This window comes from Rhinolophus sinicus, linkage group LG04 (assembly GCF_036562045.2).
Source record: "Rhinolophus sinicus isolate RSC01 linkage group LG04, ASM3656204v1, whole genome shotgun sequence".
NCBI lineage: Eukaryota > Metazoa > Chordata > Mammalia > Chiroptera > Rhinolophidae > Rhinolophus > Rhinolophus sinicus.
In genome coordinates, this window is record NC_133754.1 from 3,355,124 (window position 1) to 3,372,943 (window position 17,820).

A 17,820-nucleotide genomic window follows, 5' to 3' on the forward strand; every position below is an offset into this window, starting at 1 on the left:
TCTCCCTACTTTTTAAAAACCTTATGGTTAGCGGTAATCAGCTCTATTTACCAGGAAAGCCAGAGCAGAGCTCACGCCAGGCTAAACACAGATGGGCTAATGTTCTCTGCAGGGTGCATGGCACACCGCCCAGCCCACAGCCGCCCTGTGGCTTCTCAGGCTACTGCATCCGGCACCCTCATTCCCCAGAGCCCCCCATTGTCTTGGGATGAGGCTACCACCTGAAGAATAAGCAACTGCCCCACCCCACCCCCTTCTCCTTTATGGGAGGGGTGCTTCTTACAGACCCCACAGCTTCTTCCATTCTGCTCAGATTACCATTGCTTCCCAGACGTGTACCGCCATTCTAGGGAAAACTGTTCTTCTCCCTCTTCTCTGACATTTGCCCAGTTCCTTTTTTCCTTCCTCTTATTTGTTCTCTTCCCCTTTCATTTGTTCTATTAGTGAGTAAAACCAAATCAGCACTAAATCTTGCTAATTGCTAAATCAGCCCTAATGATAAATTCTTATTATGTAAAAAAATGAAGCTAATACTCATGCAATAAAATATTACACACAATAAATTAACATTATTAACCTTTGACTATAAACCAAAGTGTTCAGGAGAACTCCAGTGTAAGCAGGACGATACAGCACATCACTGAATTCAACAGGGAAACAAAACTCGATTCTTAAAAGTAGTGGAGTCGAATTTTAGTTTTAGAACTGCTAGAGCCTTGAAACAAGCGCTGGAATATTATCAGCATTTTACCAAGAAATAAAGCATTTTGTAACCACACAGATTTTAGCCAGTGAAATCTGACAGTTGTTAAAATCTTGGCTGTGCCACCTTGAGACTGAACCTGAGACTCAATCTATAAAAAGATGAGGTAGGTTGTCAGAGATCACCTCCCTTGTCCTTTCAAACTACTGGCTATTGAACCTTTTACAACTGTAAAGCTATACTCCAAAACAATATCACTGTTTCATAGCAAAGATGTGTGCATATGGTTGTGTAAAATTTAATAATTTGTGATCATTAGCTTTCTGTCTAAATTCAGGGAAAAAAATAAGCATTCATCAGCAGACTTTAAAAGAATACCATTGAAAATATACATTCCAATAAAAAAATTGACAAAATGAGAGTTCATTCTATTATATTTTTGGAGCATTGACACATTCACCTTGAGTCAGAAAGGTTGAAATAAACAGTGATGATTTTTCCTCCTGAGACAGGTACTGGCTTATTCTGTTTATTCTAAGTGTCTTGACTGCTCATCAGAGGTGTTTATGTACCTCCGAGTTTGCATCAGCTCATTTTGACCATATGCAAATGACAGCTTTCAAATCAAAATGTAACAACAGTGTAACGAGGAACAATTAATCTAATGGAAAGAAGAAAAAAGCATAAGCCAGCAGAATGTGGCTGATAGTTCGCTGAAAATTTATTCGCAAAGTCTTGCCTCCTATGTTTGCATATTAAGCCTTCTAAGCACAGCAGTTGGGTGACAGCACTTCTGGTTTCCATTACAGAATCTGTTCTTTAATAACTCACCTAGGAAATGTGTGTTTATTCCTTGTTTCCTCACCACATTTTGCATCTAGGATTGACTTTCTCTGCCCTCTGACCCTGCCTGGCTTGGTGAGAGGAAACTCAGAGTTCATGCAGGAATAAGAATCTTTCTTTGCAAGGGTGTGCAGCTGGTGTGGACAGAAAATGTCTGTATGGTCTAAATTAGGGGGCTGTGTTTCGTTTATACGACTCATCTCCATCGGCGAGTATAATTTATTATTTAACGGCAAATTCTCCTGGTATAGTTTTAAAGTAGACGGTAACTTTTTTTAAAAAAAATGTAAATCTCCTATTTTTTTTTTCTTTAATGAGAAACATTGATCTTTCCATTGATAAAGAGGAGGTCAACATACGTCAGATGACAGATATCTCAGAATTAAACCAGGTTCAGATGAAAAGAACATGCAAAATATTTATTGCCTGAAATTGGTGGGTAAACACATGCCCCTTCCTTGAAGAATTAGAAGGATCCGTCTTTTATCTCAGCAGAGTGGTGCTCTGTGAATGACGTCATCTGTCTCCTCCTTGAGCACGTGGGCTCAGGCCTCACGAGGGCCCTAAGACGAGAACTGGGACGTGGTCTGCAGTCACTACTGCTTTGTCATCTACTGTGATTAGCAGGGCAACTTGCCTCAACCTAGATTTTCTTTTTTTCAGTGAAAACTCTGTGTTTGATTAATTTTCAAGTGTGAAGTACATTGAAATGACTCCAAGTTCGTCATTTAAAGGTGTCCAGGAGGTAAAGGGAAGAAAATCCCCAACTTTAATGTCACATTTCCAACATTTCAGCCCTTGCTTTATCATTTCCTCGAGTTCCGTGCTGTTCAACTAACCTTGTAAAATCATAGTTTTCTCACCTGTTAAGCAGAGCTAATTTTTATTTTTTTAAAGATCAGTTTACTTATGTAGAAGGGACCAACCATGAGTGAAACTTCAAACATAATATTAGACAGATTAAAAGCTTCATTCACAAACATTATCTACCATAGCATCAAGAGCTAAAAATTTACCCACAGTGGTAAGAATAGAGGCCCAGAGGACAGCGCTGTTACTGTTATCAAGCCTGCTCTGTAAGAATGGATACTCTCCAGATTACTGACGGGCAAGGAGAAAATTTAGAGTCAAGCCAGAAGCCAACAGGGATTCAAAATTTGTTCAAGAGCGCTTATTTCTATGATCCCATTAATTAGTTATGGATTACTTATTGTATATTTAGGATGCACTTTAAATACAGGCAAAGGGGGAACATAAATATTTGGACAAACAAAACAGCCAGATAAAGCAGGAACGCTCAGTAACAACAGTGCTCAATGAACAATATCAATTTCATAAAACAAAGCTAACACTTATTAGATGTTTAGCCTCCTTTTCTTTTTCCTGTACCCAAATACCATGTAATTATTTAATTAGTTTAAAAAAGTGTCCACAGAGCAACATGGCAACTTGCTTAGAGTCATAAGAAAAAAATAACAATTAGGAGGTCTGTCAATACTGAGTTGCTTTTAAAAATTTCAGTGTGGTTTCAAGAGGCTCTCTAACCTTGTTTTCAGAATAACTCTGAGACAGATGGGACACGATTTTATGGATTATGTTTTTGGTTGAGTAAAACGGAACCATGGTCATGAGTGCCAGGCAGAGCTGGACACTAACCTCCTGACCCCAGGTGTGGTGTTTCTGAAACACCTGGAGGATGGGCTCCCAGTCTACGACTCAGCCAATCCTTGCCTTTACGTTTATAAATTATTCAGTACAAATGGGTACTTGCCAAGCTGCTCTGTATTGACTTCCTCAGAAATTGTATTTCCTCTGACCATGTCTCTTTCTTCAGTTTGAGCACTGATCACAAGTTGTAATGCCATCTTCCAAAGGCCAACTCTTGGAAGCAGCAGTTATCAATATTTCATAATCACAACTAGTTCATAGAGAAGAGAGCCCACAAAATGATTATTCCCCTTATTATCTTTTTAAATATCGATAGAGTAACACAAGTGTTGAAGCAGAATGTTCAAAATGATCTTTCAGAATTAGATGACCATGATTTTAACACACAAGGGAAGAGACAAAAGGTCGAGATGGAGATGGGTTTGTTAGTGCCTTTTAGGTCTTCTGTGGTGCTCAGTTGCTGATGCTGTCATTCATTTCCTCATCACGTACTATTTCATTTGTTTAAGAAGGAAGTTGTTTACTTGGACCTAAGGTGATTTAGGAATCTTTTATTTTTGGTTTGTGCTAGCTGTTCCTCCCTACTCAAAATTTATGTCTCACTGCCTTTTAAATGAACAACTTCCTAAGTTAGGTCCACTTGTTCTATTGTGTCTTGATATTTCATAGAAAGAATTATTCTTTCTACTTGTTTTGAGTTTAACTTTTTCCCCCCTCAGGTAGAAACCTAATTTATTGATTTTATTCATTCCCTCATTTCTAATGAGAGCATATTTTGTGCTGTAAGTTTTATTCTCTACACTGGGTTGTTTTTGGCAAATCCCAGAATTTCTTTGAGACTCATTTCCTTACTTTTTAAAACTAAACTTCTTTGTTTTGAGATGATTGTAGACTCACACACAGTTGTCAGAAATGATTCAGAGATCCAATGTATCCTTCACCCATTTCCTTTGAGAGTTTCGTAGTTCCTCTCAAAACTATAGTACAGCAACCAAGCCAGAATATTAACATTGGTCCAGCCAAGATAGAGACCATTTCCTTCACCACCAGCATCCCTCATGTTTCTCTTTTACAGCCCTACCCGTCTCCCTCCAACCCCACCACCCCCTGAAAACGACTTTTCTGTTCCCCGTATCTATAAGTTTGTTATTTCTAGAATGTTATGCAGATGGAATGACAATGTGTCAGATTTGGGGCCTGACCTTTTTATTTCCATAGCATTATTCTTTGGAGATTACCCAGGTTTTTTTCTGTTCTCAGTAGTCCTTTTTTTATTGCTGGGTACTATCTCTTGATTCCAAACTACCACAGTGTATGTAACTATCCACTTGTTGAAAGACAGCTAGCATTTTTCCAGTTTTTGGTTATTATGAATAAAGCTGCTGTAAACACTTGTCCGCAGGTTTTTGTGTGAACACAAGTCATCATTTCCTCTGGGAAAAATGCCCAAGGGTGTAACTGCTGGGTCATAACATCATACTGTGTGTAGTGTTTTTATGAAACTGTCAAACTAGGTTTTTAATTACAGGTCCAATTTTCTTAATAGCTATAGGTCCATTCATTTTGTCTATTTTATCTTGCTTGTCTTCTAGTCATCTTGGGTTTTTGAAGAACTGATGTGCAAGTGTTAAATTTATGAGCACAACACTGTCTGTCGTGTTGCCTTACTATCTTTATAACGGCTGCAGGGTGTGTTTAGAGAGCACCTATCTTATGTCTGGCATTGTTTTTCTGGAAGTTTGCTGATTTTTATTGACTTTTTTTTTTTTTGAATAACCAGTTTTACTGTTTTAATTTCTTTATTATTTTCCCCTTTTCAATTTCACTGAATTCTGTTCTTACCTTCATTTTTTTCATTATTCTTTCTACTTGTTTTGAGTTTAACTCCCCCCACCCCAGGTAGAAACCTACTTTATTGATTTTATTCATTCCTCCATTTCTAATATGAGCATGTTTTGTGCTATAAGTTTTATTCTCTACACTGTGTTAACTGCATCCTATATAAAAATATTTTCATGTTCATTTAGTTCTATGTATTTTCTTTTTTAAATTTCCCTTTCAGCTTCCTGTTAGGCGACTGCTCTATATAGATGTGTCATATTTCATTTCCAAAATTTAGTGATTTTACTGTCTTCCTCCTCTTATTGATTTCTAGTTGGACTTCATTATGACTAGAAAGCATATGCCTGAAGGATTTGAAATATTTTTATTAGTTTTTTGAGGTTTGTTTTTCTGCTTGAATATAGTTTATCCTGTATCTGCTATTGTTGGGTGGGCTGTTCTATGCATGTTAGTTTGATTATGACAGTTGATTTTGTTGTTCAGTTATTCTATCCCCTTTCTGATTTTATATGGATTGCTAACAGTGATGTATTAAATCCTCAAATCTAATTGTGGATTTTCCTATTTCTCCTTTTAACTCTATCAATTTCTGCATCATGTCTTTTGAAGCTCTTCTATTGGATAAGTACACGTTTAGGATTTTTATGTCTTCCTGTGGATTCATCCTTTTGTCATCATTGTATTTAGTAAATTTATTTTCTTTGAAGTTCACTTTATGTAATATTAACATAGCTACTGCTGCTTTTTGATTCATGTTTGCACTGTATATACTCATCTATCTCTTTATGTTCAAACTATCTTTTGCAATTAATTTCTTATAAACACCATGTACTTGGGTCTTTTATTTTTTTCACCTACATTATGGTTTATTTTAAAAGTTATTTAATAAAATTGTGCATATGTAAGGTGTAGAACATGACGTAAGGTGTAGAACATGACGTAAGGTGTAGAACATGACGTAGTAATCAATACTTCATGATTACTACAGTCAAGAGTACTTAATATATATTCTCTTAGCAAATTTAAGTCTACAATTTAGTATTATTAACTATAACCACCATGTTGCATATTAGCATGATCTCACTTATATACAGGATCTAAAACTATCAAATTTATAGAAGAAGAGAGTAGAACAGTGTGGGGGTTCAGGGAGGCCTGGGGAAGATGGGAAGAGGTTGGTCAAAGGGCACAGGTTCCAGCGATGGAGGGTGAACATGTTTAGAGGTCGTCCTTTTTAAGCCACACTACAAATCTGTCTTTGATACATTAAAATCATTTATATTTAAGCTAATTATTGATACGTTAGAACTTGTCTGTTATTTTATTATTTTATTATTTATTGTTTCCTGTTTGCGTCCCATCACTCTCTTTTCTCTTTTAACTTCTTGCAGGTTATTTGAACTCTTTTGGGGTTATACCTTGATTTTATCGATGGTGTTTCTTAGTATCTCACACTGCATAGTTCTCTGAGGGTTGTCTAAGATGTCATGATATAATGTATGACTCAGCATATTCAAGGGGCATCATTTCATCACTTCAAGGGAAGTGTCAAAATCTAGTTTTATTAGCAGTAGTAAGCTAGTGTGTTCTTCTTTGCTTTAGTGTGACGCTCTCAGAAGGGTTTCTCCCTTGGCCAGGGACCCAGGCTTTCTGGGAGCCTTTTTCTCTGTGCCACTTGGAAGTTAAAGATTGGAAGCTTCTGCAGAGTCCGGTTTGTGAAATATGGGAGACAGTAAGGAAAGCCAGAAATTTACCCCCCTGTCACTCCCCAACTTCTAACGTCTCTAGGCTGTCTGCCGCTTCTTTCCACTTCCCAGTGCTTTTTCCTTGTGTTAGGTCCAGGGAGTCTGAGAGAACTGAGCGCACTTCTTAGCTTAACCAGTGTTTTTTTGGTTTTTGTCAGAAGTTTGAATTCTCAAGTTTCCTCCAAGTCTGGATCCAAAGAGAGTGAAGGGAGTAATGTCTACATTGGTTAGTAGAACTCTGAAAAGACACACCATCTGTTTTAAGTGGAAATGTTGCTAATAGAAAGAAATCATGATAATTTAGTGGGAATAATCCTGTTAACGACTGGGCCCTGGGCACGAATGGAGAAGCCTCCGAAAAACCCTGTCAGAACGCTGCTGCCCCAAAGTCCAGCTATGTGGTTAGAAGTGAGCGTTTCATCCCACTCACAATTTTCTATTGGGAATGTGTACATAAATCTCTAAATACATACGAAAATGAAACCCTAATGAAATTAGGTATTTCACTACCTTTACAAACCTGCTCTTATTTCCAAATATGTATATTCACATACAATCTATTAGTTCACATAAACTTGTACACAGAAATTATTTCTCTTTTGCTTTCATCTTAATATTGCTATCATATTTGCTAACATGGTAATATTTTTTTATAATTATTAACTATATTAATAAGTGAAACTGTGGTATAACTTCCCCTTTCTATTTTGTGGATGGGGCAGAAAGGGAAGGGATCTGCTTTTCCACATTTTAGTATTTAAGTTACTTTTAGACAATGAGTTGAAGCGTCTCCATCTTTTGCCACAATCTGGAAAACTTTAAATAATAATAGAATGACCACCAAGATTCTAGTCCTCTTTTTAAAAATGGTAATTCTTCTGTTCAATGTCTCCTATAACATTTGGCCATTTACACATTTCAAGTCTTATTAGGTTAGTGTGTTAATTTTTGTTTTGCTAGGATATTATCTATTTGTTTCAATTACTGCTTCTTGAGAAGATAAATCTCTATGTGTCTCATTATTTTGGGATTTTTTTTTCTCTTCATACATTCCTACATCAGGCTCATGAGTAGTTCATTTTACCCATCTCTTCAAAGAATTGTATTTCTGATTTATTTATCATTTTCTATTATTTATTTAATTTTATAATTTCAGATTTTCTCTTTATTAATTCCTTTGTCCAACTTCCTTTGGTTTTTAAAAGTACTTCTATAATTTATTTAGATGTATTCTAAAGCCCTTTATTATTGATTTTTCTTCTGTTTTTTTAATATCAACATTGGAAAGCTGTGCTTTTCTTCTGAGTACACTGTTGGTTACGAGCCACAGACTTTGTTTTGTTGCGTTTCCCTTTCTGAGACAGTGGCTGCAGTTTTAAACTCTTTGAGGAAGGGACTGGAGGTGTTTCTCCTGCTCAAGCACTTTAGATTTATTTCAATCTCGTCAGACTAGTACAGAGAGAGTAAAACCCTGTAAAACTTACAGCTTAAGGTATTCTTTGCAGCCATGACTGAACGTTCCCCAAACAGCCAAAATACACCTTCCTGTTCGGAGATGGATGGTCTCTCCATACAGCGGATAACTCATGTCTGTTGATCACATTTAAGGCTCATGCAGCCTCACACACAGTTGGCTCCTAGATCAGTGCTTCCCAAAGCACCATCTGTGAAGCGGGGCTGGGGCTGGCCTGCGAGTTACCACGACCTATGGCGAAGTCAGTACAGAAATGGAGAGTGAGCATGTAGGAATCCTTACAGCTATTTGGTAGAGTAACCTTATTTTCGTCGCATCGAATTTTGAAAACTACTTCAATTTCCTAATCATTCATTTTGCTGTCCTTATAAATTATCGGTCCATGGTGGGGTTCTAGTTCTTCAAAACAGGATATTTGAGTAGCGCTCGCCCTGATGTTGCTGATTCTGAAAAATGTTAACTTGAAATCATTTAATAACAGGGCATAGATAGCATGTGCCCCTTTTCTTTTTCAAGAACAGTTATTTGTTTCAGATATGTAGCTACTATGCTCTTGATGGATGCATTTTTATGAATGTTATGTAACCATCCACAAGTCGCTCCTTAATGATTATGTAATCTTCACCTTTTGTACTTTAAATCTTAAATTTCAGCTTGTCTGAAAATAATGCTGCCTTTCCTATTTTCTCTTGTCTGGTATTGATTTCCCCAGCCCGTTATCTGCAACATTAAAAAGAAAAACACTTACTTTCCATTTTAAAAATATACTCACTGTCCATTAACTGAATTAAAAAAGTAATGCAGAAATGTTGCTTCCTCTCACTTAATGTGACAGCCTATCTCTAAAAAGGAGAACTCTGCTCAATTATGGTGGAACAATGGCTATACTGGTTTTATTCTTTCTGTTTTAATTCATGTTAACCATTTCTTCTGTTTATTTTTCTTCCCTCACTGTCCTAATTTTGTTGGTTCTACAAGGGTGCTATTCTTTCACGTTTTTACCCCGGTTTATTTGAAGATTCTGTTGTAGTTTCCCATTACATTAACAGCAGGCTTCCATTTGTGTCAAATCAAACAAAAATCTATCATTACATAGAAACATTTTGATGCATTTGCATCAAGAAGTCTTGCAACTTCTTCACATCAGCCCTAACAAATACAGCCTCCAGAACACATGACATTTTTCTCACCATAATCACCCTCCCCGTCTTAAATATGAGTGACACATAGCCTTTCAGGTCCCTCTCCCCGTGACACACTGTTTTGCAATAGTTTAATTTTGTTTAAGTTATTTTGAATCATAGTTGTCATATGCAATTGTTTAAAATTACACGGAATTATTTGGAATTTCAAACAATTACTCATTTCCCATCACTTTATTATTTGGTATCATTTATTTATTCAATAAATACAGATAGTTTTTTGGTCAATGTTCTAAGAACTTTACAATATTAAAAGGATTAATATCATATTAAGGCTATAAGTAGTGTAAGTACTATTATGTCCAATTTACAGATGAGGAAACTGAGGTATAGAAAAATGGAATTAGCCCACTTTAGGTCCACACAGCTGCTAAGTGGCAAAACTAGAATTTCAATTTAGAATGAGAGCTGTAGGATCTGGCTCTTAGGCCTAAATCATTCTGCCTCTTCATATTTAATTATCTTGCATGTATCTGTGTGTCCACATAATCTTCACCGAATCCTAATACGTCCTTCCAATTATATCTTCTGTCTTGATCTGTATGTTTTGCTAATTGTACATTTGCTTAAATTCTTCAAACAGCTCACTGGGTATGACAGTCTCTGAAGTTTGCATTGCTACAAAGAGTTTTATTTCATCCTTAGAAGGGAGCAAGTTGATTGAGAGGAATGGTCTTGAATGACAGTCTTGTTTGTTTTAGCAGTCTCAGCCCTTTCTGTGGTCTTCTAGCTTAGAAGGAAGAGATGACACATCAGTGATGGCCCCTATTATCATCATTACTCCCTAGAGTGATCTTCGAGTTCAGACTTTTCTTCTTCTCAAGGAAATGTTTTCTATTGTTTGTTTATTGGTTCAATTTTTCTTTCTTGATTGTCCATACTTCAGGTGTTGATTTCCCGGACACATTCCCCGAGTACCTTTGAATCTCCTGATATATTTGATATCTTCTCATATTTTATTCTTTGTTTTACATAAATCGTGCTGCCTTTCAAAAATCAACATCTCACAATTCCTTGATTAGAAAATATACTTAATTTGCAATAGATTTTGTCATTTTATGTATGAAAATCTTGCACATGTTCTTAAGAGCATGAAGTTATTTTATTTGATTTCATAAAATGCAGGCATATTGAATATTTTAAAATATCGTGTACTTTTTGAATTTATACATATATATGAGATTATTTTGTAACATGGAATGAAAGTAAATGAATACTCAACAAAAGCAATAAAGCCCAAACTCTGCATGTTTGAAGCTTATCATCATTAGTGATTTGGGCCCATTTTAGCTACTCAATAAACATAGATAATTTTATGAATAGCGGATTGAATTAAAGAAATCTGGAGTTATTTTTATCATGTGTGTTAGGATATGAGAAAGCCTTAAGCCAAATTTATTTCATGCTTGGAGACTACTGAAAGAGAATTTACCGAGTATTCTGACTCCAGAAGTCACATTAATGGAAGACAGATGCTCTTCCACCAGTCTGGGTCTAAAGAGTTTATAAACACAGAGTGGAAGGCTGTTGATTTGTTCTTGAAAACACAAGGGTTCTGGCTTTTCCTTATTAACCACTGGAGCTGAGGATGCCCTGCTGTGATATTTGCAATTCAAAGGGAAGTCCTGTTCAAGGGATATAGTGCTGTGTTCATTATTTATTTAACACAATCACCAGGTTTCTCTTAAGTCAGATTTCCCATTATTCTCTTTCAAGGAGGCAATTCAGCCTGAATTGGATTAGACAGACGTGTGACCTATGGTGACCTCTGCTCACCTGTGAGTTTGCTGCTAATGAAAACAGGTAGGCATGCTACTCCCATAACTCTACTCTGACCTCAGAACATACACAGCATAATCACCACATGTTCAGTTTGCCCCACAACAATGCAAACTGATGACAATGAGAGAGTCGAAATACTTTATTTCCTTAATAAACTCACTGCTATTTTTAGGAAAACAAATGTGTTCAGTCCTGTGTGAGGCAGGTGGACACACTGCTTATACAGTATGGGTTTTAAACACAGAGAATACAGGAGATAATTTGATTTGCTAAACAAATGCAACATGGTATTATATAGAGTAAGGGGCATTTTAAACCCCCATTCATAAAATCCCAAAGAGCAGTGGCTCTTTTATTCACACGATCCTCAGCATAAAACCTACATTTTCACTCTGTTTCTGCCAATATTATTGCATGGCCTTAGGTTGTGGTCCAAAGGGCATTCCAAGGATCTGTATACGACAAGATGAAAGATGAGAAAAATCAATTGCTGTGCCCTACAGACATAAGTACGAGCACTGCATTTCACCAGACTCTCTGGCTTCCTAGCAACCTAAATAATAACCCCAAATTAGTTAAAGAGTGTGGCGATTTACTACAGAGGTAGCTAGCACTCTATGTTTTTAATAGCAAAAATAAAATAAATCACAAAAATGTATATAAAGGGAAATATTGAAAAGAATTAAGAAAAAAGAAAGGGAAAACACCGCTGCTTTTGCTGTTCTTATTGTGGGTTATTCACTGATTTCCTCCAGTACGAGGCATACGGCACTTCCATCCACCACACGTTTACACTCTGAAGCAGACATCCTTGAGCTACAAGCATCGCTGATCATGCCTCTGGGCACTTTTCTGGATTGTTCTGAGATGCCTTCAGTTTCTCAATAGTCCATGGGGATCTCGGATCATTGTTTTGCGTTTCAAGGGAAAGAGGCCTACATTTATTAAGAATCTCCATATCCTCAGGGTGAGAAACCTTACCACACATAATGCTCACAGTAACCCTCTCAGGAAGGTATTTTCTCCATAGTTGGAGGGCACTGCTTCTCAGTGACATGCCCGTGTTCTCACAGCTAGCCAGTCATGTCACGAGACTGTCCCCCTTCATCCAACACCAAATATGATACTCTATTTTTATGTTTCTCGGAGACCGCATCTGCATGTATCATTTCCTCTTTGTATTCTTTTCTCTTTCTCTCCTGTTTACATACGTGGATGAAGAGAGAAATCTAAGATGAAATCTTAGATGAAATGGATGAAATCTAAGCTAGTTCAGGCCCAGCACATGGTAATATACTCAATGTCTGCTTTCTGAGTAGGTTTGCAGACTGGAGCATATATGTGTACCCGAGTGTGTATATCTGTATAGAGATTACCTGTATTTTTTCTCACTTCATAGCTTCTCAGAGATATAGATATTATTGGTTTATGCAACTGCAAAGGATTTTTTAAGAGAAAGAAATAAATAAGTTATGGAGGTTGGAGCTTTTAACACTGAAAAAGCACTAATGGATCACGTAAGATATGTAATGTATCAGGCTATTGAGAGGGCTCAGAGTTTTCTCTAAGAAGATAGAAGCATATACACGCACACTGATCTGAGTAGCACCAACTACTAAAGTGTAAATGTGCTTTGTTCCATTTAGCACTTTACACTTTCCAAATCCTTTTTCATCACTTTGTTATTTATATCCTATCAGGCCAAAGCATATTAAGAAACAACAGTGTGGAGGTTTTGTTTTGTAATCCATTAATGCTTATGCCTATAATTTAGAATGTTGTAGGATAGTGTTGATGGAAGTTCGAAATTGACTCTTAGCAGCAGGTACCTGTCCAACAGCCAAATTCCCCTCTGACAATGAACTATATATTGGTGTGGAAAGTGTTCACCCTCTCCGAGCCCCAGGGAGGTGTTTTCAGATCCCAGCATGTGACTTAGTGATTTCTCTCTTGCTGTATGCATAAAGAGACACAGCACCAGCAGCCTTACTGCTGGGGGAAGAGGATCTGACATGAAGACGGTCACACACTTACAGGGATGGAAGGGGCCACACACTGAAATGCCTCTTTGAAACGTGAATAGTGTAACCTTAGGAAAACCCTCACTGTAAAAATGAAAACCATTTAAATTAGTGCAACATCGTAGGTATAACCCACATGCACAGGTCATTTCTCTCTATTCACATTCCAATTAGCCACTGAACTAATACGACCAGAAACTGTCTACATCGGGACAATACAGAATGCCTCAGAAAGCTTAAAGTTATGTAAAAAAAAAATCAAGGACAAAGACTTGTAAACCTTTATAATATTGTGTTTGTAATTCACTGCTGATGGTTAATGTTATGTCAATTTGCCTGGCTTTGTTTGTTTTTTGATCAAACACGAGTCTAAACGTTGCTGTGAAGATATTTTTAGACATGATTAACACTGAAATCAGGAGACTTTGAGTAAAGCTGGTTTTCCTCCATTCGGGGGGTGGGCCTCATCTAATCAGTTGATAACCTTGAGAAAAGACTGATGTCCTCGGAAGAGAATGAATTCTGCCTCCAGGCTGACTTTGAACTCAAGACTGAAACATCAAATCTTGATGGGATTTCCAGCCTGCCAGCCTTCCTGCAAACTTCAGCTTGCCAGCCTCCTTAATCACGGGAGCCAATTCCTAAAAATCTCTCTTTCTCTCACTGGTTCTACTGGTCTAGAGAACACTGATTAACACGAGTGGGATATAAATCTTGAAATGAGATCACATGCTTACCTTCAATGGCGAAGTGTTCACTCCCTAATACTCAAGGCAGTTACATTCATACAAAGACCTCAGTTTTCCTACAAAATAAATAATTTACCTTTTTATTGCAAAATGGTGACCTGATATTACAAAGTCTCAACTTCAGGTCCAAACAAAAACAAAGAATGCAACAAGAGAGAATAACTTGCGCCCGTGACCAAATGTCAAAATGTACATGTATATGTCTCAAATCTGGGGAAGGCTCTTCTACATGCACTGCAAACGGACCAATCTGAATAAATACAGCAGCATCATAAGGGATATCATCTTCCTGAGAATCTGCCCCAGTGCATGGAAACTAGTAGAGCATGTACTGGCAGAGTCTTACTAACATTTAACACTTTGGAGGAAGAATAATGAGCTAGTCTCATAAAGACAATTTTGCAGGGAGCAGCACTGTAGAGGATGAGTTGGAAGTCGGCAAGACAGGGGCTGGGAGACCCGGCAGGAGCTATCTCAGGAGATCACAGCAGAGGTACTGTGAGGGTGAGGGTGGTGGGGACTGAGGGCAGTGAGGGGTGTGAGGGGTGTGCGGCTTCTGGAAGGTTCAGTGCACCCCGGTGCATGAGGTACAGGGCAAGGGCTGTTGGAGGTGGGGACGAGGGGGCCGGGCTGACACCCTGGATTCTGATTTGCACAACTGCATGGACAATGCTGCCCTTCGCTGACATAAACCAAGCGGGAAGAGGCCGGGGAAGAAGGAGAGTTTGGTTCCGTATTGTTGAAGCTCGGGCACGTCACACAGAAGATATAAATTAAGCCGTCAGATATGGCGGCCCAGAGCACCCAGGAAACAAGGGGCTGGACACGTACCTTCGGGAGGCATCTACCTGACACTGTGAGGCAATGGGTCTGGGTGATATTTCGCAGGGTGGGTGTAGTACACGTGAGGAGAGGGATGACCTTGGACTGAACTCTGGGAAAATTCAATTTCCAAACACTCGCACCACAAGCAATGGAGGAGTCACCACCACCCCACCCCCCCCCAGCACCACCCAGACGGAAAGGAGACAGGGAGCTTGTTAGGCCACAGAAAGCAAGATCAAACTTTCAAGAATGAGAGATCAGCGTTGAAAAAAGTTGGGAGGGGTCGAGAACAACAGTAATTTTTACAAGACCTTTATACTTTGCAGAAAACTATACAAATGATCTTAACCAGAGCTGTTTTGTTAGACTAGCACGGGCAGCATCCATATCTGGCCTGGGTTGAAGAAGTGGATGGAAAATGTGTAGGCAACCCCTTTAGGCAGTTTGTCTGAGGAAGGTGCGGCATTAAGGTGCGTGTGTGTGTGTGTGTGTGTACGCGCACGTGTGTGCAAACATGCATGGAATGCTGCACTTTGGCAGAATTTAGGATTGTCAAATACTAAAATCAATGTTTAACTAGAGCTAATTATTACCATGTTTAAAAGGAGCTCCTGGAATACAAAAGTTAATACAAGTAGTACAAATCTGTGAATGCATTTTAGTATTAAAATCACATTTGAAAGGAAAAATGTTTGACAGCATGGGGTAAAGTGTCTCAGCAGTATGAACTGGTAGATTGCCTCTGCAAGTCAGCAGGGGACACACTTTTGTCTTCAAATATGTATTATATTTATGTCAATTTTAACTAAAGTAATATATATGCATGCGTGTAATATGCATATAGAAATAGTGACAGAGAAGGAAAATGCAACTATTGTAAGTACAAGCCTCGATTACTTTTCCATGAGCACCACTGTAAAAACGGCAAACAGAATGACACTAGCACACCGGCTGCCCCCCAGCACTCCCTCTGTCACTCTGTGACACCCCACAGGGTATATGCACAAGCAGGACTGCCCTCCAACATGGTTTTTGTTCTTATCTACACCACACAGTGTGGGTTCTTTGCTATCTAGGCTCTTTTGCTTGGCATTATGGTTCCGATATTCATTTATTTGCATGCAATTGTAATTTGCTTACTCTCATTGCTGTATAATATTCTGGTGTATGAATACCCCACAGTATTGTTTACACTTTCTTCTGTTGATGGACATTTGAGTTGTGTGCATATTTCAAACATTGCAAATAGTGCTGCTAGGATAATTACTGTGCACGGTTTTTAGTTTTTGGTGACTGTACATGGTTTTTGGTGACACACATTTCGGTAAGTGAGATTCCTGCGACAGAGTATGTGATAATCAGCTTTCACGGATGGAGTTTACTGTCACAAAAAATATAGTCTTAATTCAGTAGAATGTAAGAGTTGCAATTGGTCCATATTTTCACCAACACTTACTGTTGTCAGACTTTTCTCTTTAGCTATTCTGGCAGGGTGGGTATCAGTATCCCTCTTTGAGGCTCTCATCATTAGAAATTAAGTAAATAAACATCAATAAAATGAAACACAGACCTGGTGAAATTATGACATAAGGAAATAGAGAATTTACAAAGTGTTCAAAAGCATATTTTAACAAATTTATGTTAAAATGTATTTAAGACACAATCTGCTATTTATATAAAAATTAAAAATATTATATACTTTAATGGAAAATGAGAATAAATGGAAAATGAGAAGATAACAGACTGGGATAATAAGGGACCTGCCTGAGAGAAAAGAACAGACCAGCAGGAACAAACAGGAAAAATTCAATGCAATGAGTCATTAAAATTGCACTGGAACCAGGAAATCACATGCAAGTCACTGAAAGAGGGCACACTGGAGAAGTTCTTTGACATTTTCCTTAAAATGAAGGTCTAGAATTGACTGTGAAGATGAGATGACGTCAGGAGTGCAAAGAATGAAGAGAGAACCGACATACAGACAGATCATTGGTTTCCCTGAAGTAAAGGCTGGAGCATATTTCTGAAGATGTTCTTCAGAAATCTGAAGCCTTTTTTGCAGATTTCTGCAGCCTTGCATGTCATTAATGACATAATTCATATGAAGTGTAAGGGGATGACATTCTTCTTCCCATTAAGCAGAGAAAGAAAACAAGCTTCCTGTGTCCAGATGGTGGGACAAGCCCTCATTTGCAGCTTCCTCCTATCAATACACGAAACACAGCACTCTCTGCGAGCCCTGCAAATCTAGGAAGAGTTTCTGCCAATGTTCCAGACCCCCAGGGAATGTTAGCGGGGAATCTTGGAGCCTAAAGTGGGGGAGAGGGCTGGCTCCTGGAATTCACACCCACGGGGAGTCCATCACATGATTCCACTTAGGCAGGACCTGTTGGCAAACTCAGGGCAACAGTAAGTCCCGAGTCCAGAACAGGCATCAGACTTTTTAGAAGAGACATTTCTGTGAGCCTGACCGGCCCCCACGGACTGCAGACGCAGGTGGGGAGACCCTGAAGTCAGTGCCCCGCACAAGTTGGAAATAAAATAATCTGTCCTGTTGGGTCAGGGAAAGGTGACTGTTCCCGAATGACGGGGAGATTCCCTGCCCTCCTGGGTACAGAGCTCTGTCCCTCCCAGATATCCAGGTTGGCAAACAGAAGCAAATAAATAAGGAAAGAAACCAAACAAATTAAAACAACAACAACGAAAAACCCCTAAAGTGTATTTCTCATTGGAACTAAATAAAGTAACCCACATGGCTCTCTTGGCTACCCTCTAACCTATAATGTGATTAAAAGAACAACTTTCACTAGACTACTGAGAAAAAACAACAACTCAGTCTTTTAACACTCAAAAACAAGTCGAATTGAAACAGTCATGCTGAGTCTCAGTAGAACATTTTTTAACATTGATTTTTCTTAATGATAATTAAAATGATATTTCTTCATAAATAGCTTGAACCTGCTGTC